The 6,810-nt window shown below is 37.8% G+C and overlaps 1 long non-coding RNA gene across 1 annotated transcript in view; it reads left to right on the top strand.

Annotated features, from left to right (window-relative positions):
- The first annotated feature begins 4,902 nt into the window (after positions 1-4,902).
- The window catches only part of LOC141791529 (uncharacterized), a 78,345-nt gene continuing 76,437 nt past the window's right edge, over positions 4,903-6,810 (top strand). Inside the window, exon 1 of the long non-coding RNA XR_012598325.1 lies at positions 4,903-5,207. This is a non-coding gene — a long non-coding RNA (uncharacterized LOC141791529). The remainder of the gene's footprint in view (positions 5,208-6,810) is intronic.

The following is a 6,810-nucleotide window of genomic DNA, read 5'->3' as shown; positions in this document are numbered from 1 at the left end:
AGTCTTTCCTTTATGTGTGGATATGAAATTCATATGTCACAGTGGGCCTTACCTTTTCAGTTTAATAACCTCGTAAGAACAAAGAATTCATTTTATCCTGGAGCCTGTTTGTCTTTGCCTAAATTACTATTTCATTTTATTTTACAAGACAGGCCCAAATGAATTCAATATAAAATCTGTATGACTGATAAAAATTGGTTATGCTGTATATGACAGGACCCATAAATTGTGCCACACACCTCACCTGTGGTGCTGTTACATTCACCACAAGAACTATCAGGTCTGACAGGGAGAGAAAAGCAGTTGCAAGAGAAACAGGTGCAACTCTTGGCGGTTGTGCTGTGAGACACATTAGCAACACATTTTAGATTCATTTTCCAAAGCTACGATACCATCAGTGTTCACTTATTTTTCAATTTCACACACTTTTCCTTTTTGGAACCAAATCCCCTGCAAATGAAAGTGAGTAGCTAAAACAGTTCTTCTGATTTCGATGCATTTACCTGTTCTCAACATCCTCGACTCTATATCCTTTTTTTCATTTACAACCTTATTTCCAGCAATAAAAATGCCACCCAGGGTCTGCTGGGATGCTGAGAGGGACTATAATTTGCCAATATGCCTTGGTTGAACAGATTCCCATTTCCTGTCTCGTCTCTTTAAAGCAGGCCTCTGCATGAAACTACTGACAGTGTGGTGGATCAGGACCCTGCCGCACACAAGGAGCGCATGTGATTAACGGCTGTTTGTGGAATCGTGCTAAGAATACAGTGGGAGTCTGTGCATGTGCATAACTATTTTCTCCAAGTGTGTGTACAGGCATGTCTATAAGTTAAGTTGCCTGACAGACTCAAATTGACGACAGCTGTTTGTTGTAAAGGTTAACACTTTGGTGTTTTAATTCAGGAGATTAAAACATTGGACTTTCTATTGAAAGATACTTAATCTGTGCACAGTGGCTTATTTAAAGTCTGCATAGAAACCACTGAGTGTATCAAAAAGATTTATTTTCGTGAGGTAAGGAAGAATGGCACTTATAAAGGAGAGAAGTGATTAAGTTATTTTTTTCTTTTGTTTAGCAGTTAATGCAGCCATTTATGAGGAGAGGCTAAAAACTAAAAATGCTAGGTTCCACAGGTAAAGAAGATCATCATTAACCAAATTAACTATCATCAAGAATACAACAGTACTCTTTATGATAGCTAATTTCTCATGCAAAGAAATTGCATGTTAAAAAAATGACCTTCCTGGATTTTCATCAGGCATTAACTCAAAGCCAAAGCTCAGGGAAAAGGAGGCCCTCATTCAGATAGAGAAGTAGAATGACTGTGGAGAAAAGCTCTGCATGGCTTGTTACCTACCTGAATGTAAAACAAGATTATTTTTTATACTTCAATGTGTGCAGCTATCTTTTGATGTTTGGGTTCAATCCCTATATCATGAACACAGGTGCTGTGCATTTCTCATCATTATCAAAACGCAGTGTTGCAGCGCGCGCTCCGGTTTTTTCTGCTCTGGAGAAGATATCATATCGTGCACTTTGGCTGTGTGCAGTGCTCTGTTAGCATTCTGATGAAACTATTTCAATGCAGTGTAGCTCTAAAAAGGTTTTTTCATACACAGATGAAGATGCACTGCAACATAATACCTCCGCATGTTGCTGTGCGCATTGATTAAATTCATTAAAGTAAGTTGCTGTAATATGCACTGGGGCAGCAGTTCTCTTTTTAAATTGTAATGGAGTATACACTGTGGCTATGTGAAGTTTTTTTTTTTCTTGCACTGTGACTGTTGTTTTCTTGGTCTAACAAGTTATATGCACTATTATTGTGGGTTGTGGTTTTCTTCATTGTCTAATAATGCTTTTGTAAAAGGTACTGTTTCTGTGCACCAAGTAGTTTTCATGTCCTAATAAAGTTGCTGTAAGATGCACGATAGCTGTGTGCATCACAATGCATGATTTGATTGAAGTGTGAAGTTATGATATTTGCTGATGACCTTACTGTCACGTGCAGTGGAGTGTTATGCTATTTTTTGTAACTCATCCTGGTACACTTACTGCTACATTCTCTGGTGTAGTTAATGTTATATGCATTCAGCTGTTTGCCTGTTTCCCCTGTATCTAGGACACAAGTTTTGGACATGTTACAGATTTATGGGGTTTATGTGTGCAGTTCTCTTTTTATACTCAAGTTCAGTTATTGTAAGATGCACACAAACTGTGTGCCTTGTTCTTTTTGTTTTCTAATGATGTTTTATGACTGCACTGTTTGTGCACTCATATTGTCTCATAAAGTTTGTTGTTTACACTGTGGCTGTGCAGAGCTCTTCATATTCTGATGGAGTCATAGTAACATGCAGGTGTGTGCAGTGCTCTAAGTTGCTGTTTTTTTCCATTTTTTTTCTTATTTTATATCCTGGTGTGGTTAATGTAAAATGCAAAGTGGCTTTGTGTTGTCCTATTTTATCATCCTAATTTTTATTCTGTCTTTGCCAAAAGGAAGGATCAACCCCTCTGGATACTTTTGAGAGAATACACTCAAGTGTTAGTTGACTGCTCTTGGGATGCAGAAAGTGCAAGAACAGGAAACTGTCAAATGAAAAAGTAAAATATTGCGTCTAAACTCAGTGTAGCACACAGCATTGTGCTGGTGTCTGTAAAAAAAAGTACTCCTATAAGTTTGGGAAGAAAGTTCTCAGCACCTTTTTTTTTTTTTTTTTTTTTTTTTTTTTTCAAATCAATCTCTCAACTTTCTATTTGAAAGAATGTGTATCAGAGTATATGTCGGCTCTGCACTCACAGCTCTCATGACTGGATCTGTGGTTAGTGGACTCCTCTCTCACTCACTCTTATTCTGTTAAGTTTCCAGGAGATAAAGCTGCAATCGATCAGCTTCCCATCCTGCCTCTCTTCCCAGCGCCTGCCAGACCTGCGCTGCTCGGGCACACTGGAGAATACACACAGCTTCTGCCTGTCTCTGTCTCTCCCTTTCTCCCAGCCTCCCTCCATCTCTGTCTTCCTTTATTTTCTCCCCACAAACTCTTTAATGCATCATTTATTAGTCCCATTACCCAGCAGACAAGGAAGAAGAGATAGTTATTGTAAGATCAGACCTCAGAGATCAGCTCAGAACAAAACTCAAATTTCTCTGATGCTTGCATAGGCACTTCAAGCACAGCCCGTTGAACAATTAGCTGTGAGATTTGTTCAAAAGCAGGGGACTGTGTTGCAGAAGTTGCTGGATGAATGACTTTACCTCCTGCAGTTGAGCTATGAGCTTGGTTGGAAGTATCTCAGAGGGACGTCAAATAATCGAACGCTACATGCTGTGACTGATTGCAGATGTTAAGACCCGTCTGACTGATGCTTTTCCTGACAGCTGAGCTTGCATTCATCTTTGACGTGACAACCGATCTTACATTAACAGGAGCTCCATAAACATGCATGTATGTAAATGAACACATGCATATTTATACTCATGTGTCTTTCTGTTTTATGGGGCTGTAACTGCTGGCCACAGCACTGAGTGAAGAAACATGAGATGCATCAATTTCAAAACTGCAGACAGGCATCAAGAAATGATGAAGTCAAGTGACTGCATTGAGCAGTATTTTGTCTGATAGGGATCAATACAGGGTATATCTTGGTTTCCAGTGTGAGTACAAGATGAAATATCACTCTACATAGGGACTCCTAACTTTACTGATCTATATATTTTTCTATATATCTATATATATATTTTTGTTTTGTTGAGCACTGTATTAAAAGATCCACATTTTCTGAGGAAAATAGATTTTCTTATATTGGTTACAATGTTTCCTTTTTTTTTTTTTTAAATCTGTATGCAAGAATCTGAACAAGCACTTTTTCAGAAACATTTTGGCTCAGGCTTATCTGTTTATATGTGGACAGTGTTGCCACAGTTACCTTGAAGACGAAATTCAATTATTGATTACTCCTTTAAAAGTAATTTAGTTACTTAACTAATTACTTGATTTTAAAAGTAACTAAGTTAAATTACAAGTAACTTTATTAGTTACATTCAGCAGCCAACAACACCTGTAGGTGCATGATTTGGCAAAATTGTGCGATTGTGATTAATATTATAAATAACATTAGTGTAATATGAGTAGTTGAGAAATGTTTACTGTACAATTAAACAACAAAAAATGTTCATTTTATACATTTTGAATTTCAAAATACAACTAAAGAACAGTACTATTTTTGGTGCACTACAGCACTATTCAGTTCAATTTTAGATTCAATTTTTGTAAACATTGTTTTGGTCTAGATTGGTTTTTATCAGTTTCTTTTTTTTTCTGATAAAGCTGTAGCCCATTGATCCTGCATGTGTAATACAATAAGCAAAAATAAATGTAACTGGAGTGCTTACATAATCCTCACTACTTTACATCCTTTACTTATATACATCTTTTTATTTTCGTTTTCATTTTTATTTATTTTTAATTTTGGCAGTTTTGGTCCTCCATATGCTCAGGCAATAAAGTCTAAAAAGTCTGGGCACGCCTCTGCTTATCACCGGGTGCCTCGTTGCATGCAGCCTACGTCATGTTGTTCTACTCGTTAACGATGGATTTATGCTAAACGGAGGGTTCAGCTCATGGAATAGAGGGTGCTACAGTGAAAGACAGGACTCACCTTTCTCCCAGGTAAAAGTCAAACAACTTCTCAAGCATTATGGCCGCAGTGCGCTGGTCTCTCTCGAATAGATTCCTAAATGTTTCAGTAAGTAAATTGGCAGCACAGGCTGTTCAACGAACCTTTAGCTGACACAAACTCCAAACAGTGACTGTATTTCTTCGTAGAAAACGCGTATCTCTCTCAAGCCCCCCTCTTTTGTTTGCGTTTGTGTCGCTGACTGCTATCACACGTGAGTTGTCCTCACGCCGAAAACGTAATGATTATGCGACTTCCGTCACTCCCTGAGACGCAAGAAAGAAGCAGATAAGAAAAATGAAAAGGACAGTAACGCACAGTGACTTAGTTAAGTAACTTAAGTCTGACTACTGAGCTGGAAATAGTAACGCGTTAGATTAGTCCTTACAGAAAAAAGTGGTCAAATCAGAGTAACGCGCGTCACCGGGATCACTGCATGTGGAGTTCAAATCTACACATTTTCAGCAAAGAAGCACAGCTGGACAGAACACTGATACACTGGCTAGTTTTTAACGACCCAACATCTCCTGTGAGTAATACACTAACTGTTGACTGGTACCTCATAAAGCCTCTCTTAAAACTACAACAACAACAACAAAAACTTGAAGCCACAGAAACGACTGGGATAAAAAATTTTTTAAAGACTTCATTGCTTGGGTTATTTTAACTTTTAAAGTTTATTGCAGTAACAGCAAATGTAAGCAATAATAATAATAATAATAATAATAATAATAATAATAATAATAACAATTCAACACACTTGTGTTCATTTTCAATACTGGATGTGCCTTTGGATATACAGTGTCATTAAATATGAAGCATTCAGAGAAGCAATTAGCACCATAAAATTACAGTCATTAAGGTACAATTAAACACACATACCATGAGACAGGGACCTCCTATTTTTCCCCCCACATGTAAAAGTTCATAGTGCTTTCACTTTCAGCACTATGCGGTGAGTGCCTGAAAAGACTGAAAAATTATTTCTCTCATGATCAGCTAATCTATGTTCAGAAACTCAGTAGCATGTGGGGCAGTGATGTTAGTATCACTTGCCTTGTCTGAGTACATTTCAAACGTTGAGGTGTAAAAGGCCTGCTGTAGAGTTCCCTCAACAAAAGATTGGTTTGTGCTAAAACACGATGGTAAAGGTTCCCTAAATTAACGTGCTAATTAATTGCTCATTTTCAAATTTGCTGTATGGGATGGTATTTGCACCATGCAGACTCAAATTGGACACGTGCAGCACACTGTAGACAAAAAAAAACTGGCTAAGCTGCCACATGGTCAAACAAATCAGTTTTCAGTTTTGACTTTTGGCGCATCAGAGATAATTTCTTTGTTGCTTAAAAGAACAACAGACTTGGCAACAACATCGATTGACATACACAAAAAGTGCTGCAAGCATGGTGCATTGTTTTGATATTTCATTAGTTGAAACTGGGACATACTGCTGCTTTATAGATGTGAACTGGGATTTGGACATGGAATGGGCCCCAGTCAAACTAGGTATGATTCAATGTAAATAAAGGTTGTATAGGAGGCTTTACTCATTCTTTACGACCTGACATCTTAGAGTAGTTTGTTTGGGGATGATTTATTATCTGTAACTTCGATACTGCAGTCATTTCGCATTGCACCCAGGGATTTGTCTGGTTAAGAATATGAAACCATTCAAGTTTAAGATACACTAGAGGCAGCCTCTTATTCAGCCTCTTGATTGGCTGATGAAAAAAGGGGCCGAAGGGGAAACTGAGCATCTTGTTGAAACATCCTCTACGTATATTGTATGCATTGATATTGAAAGTGAATCAAGTCCCCCCAGTATAACCAAGCAGTTTTTTTGTGTGTGGGGCTGTTCAGCTCACACGTGATGTGCATTGCTGTTGACTTACAAGCTGTGAAGAATGGATTGTCATGCTTGAGTGTTATGAGTGTTATCGACTAAAGTGGTTGAATGTCTGGGGATGCTGCTTCATGTATACATAATTTTTCGCCTCTTCAGCTGAAAGACTTCATGATTAGTTGTTTTTTTTTTCTATAATATAACAGAACCATGGGCCTCTAATCAGTTTTCATTTCTTAGCACAACTCTGCTGATGACAAATTCCTCTACAGAAATGATAATGCTT

The sequence above is a fragment of the Halichoeres trimaculatus genome, unplaced genomic scaffold (assembly GCF_033239565.1).
Source record: "Halichoeres trimaculatus isolate MK-OKI-2021-1 unplaced genomic scaffold, fHalTri1.1 fHalTri1_scaffold_6, whole genome shotgun sequence".
Lineage (NCBI taxonomy): Eukaryota > Metazoa > Chordata > Actinopteri > Labriformes > Labridae > Halichoeres > Halichoeres trimaculatus.
Note: the sequence above shows the minus strand (reverse complement) of the source record. Positions and strands in the feature narration are given on the sequence as shown.